Raw genomic sequence first — 480 nt, forward strand, 5'->3', positions numbered from 1 at the left:
TGCAACACGAGGACTTCCCAAGTGGTCACACAACTTAGTACTACTCTCGCCCAAGCACGCTTAACTGCGGAGTTTTGATGGGATCCGGTGCATTAGTGCTGGTATGATCGCACCCGTCATGCCATGCGCACAAAATCGAATTTAACGCATGCGGGGCGGCATGATCGAAACGCGATGGGCGGCATGATCGAAACGCGATGGGCGTGAGCGGGGGAGGGGTTCTCATTTGTAGAGAAAGGAAGAAAAGAACTGGGAGAAATTGAAAGAAAAAAAGGGGTGCAACACGAGGACTTCCCAAGTGGTCACCCAACTTAGTACTACTCTCGCCCAAGCACGCTTGACTGCGGAGTTCGGATGGGATCCGGTGCATTAGTGCTGGTATGATCGCACCGACATGCCATGCGCACAAAATCGGATTTAACGCATGCGGGGCGGCATGATCGAAACGCGATGGGCGTGAGCGGGGGAGGGGTTCTCATT

At 53.8% G+C, this 480-nt stretch overlaps 2 non-coding genes across 2 annotated transcripts; both read right to left on the reverse strand.

The window, feature by feature from the left end:
* Positions 1-115, reverse strand: LOC111476269. Its single transcript, XR_002717011.1, has one exon. It is a non-coding gene; the product is annotated as a 5S ribosomal RNA (ribosomal RNA).
* Positions 116-273: 158 nt separating this feature from the next.
* Positions 274-392, reverse strand: LOC111476268. Its single transcript, XR_002717010.1, has one exon. It is a non-coding gene; the product is annotated as a 5S ribosomal RNA (ribosomal RNA).
* Between the last annotated feature and the right edge of the window lie 88 nt (positions 393-480).

The sequence above is a fragment of the Cucurbita maxima genome, unplaced genomic scaffold (assembly GCF_002738345.1).
Source record: "Cucurbita maxima cultivar Rimu unplaced genomic scaffold, Cmax_1.0 Cma_Scf06994, whole genome shotgun sequence".
Taxonomy (NCBI): Eukaryota; Viridiplantae; Streptophyta; class Magnoliopsida; order Cucurbitales; family Cucurbitaceae; genus Cucurbita; species Cucurbita maxima.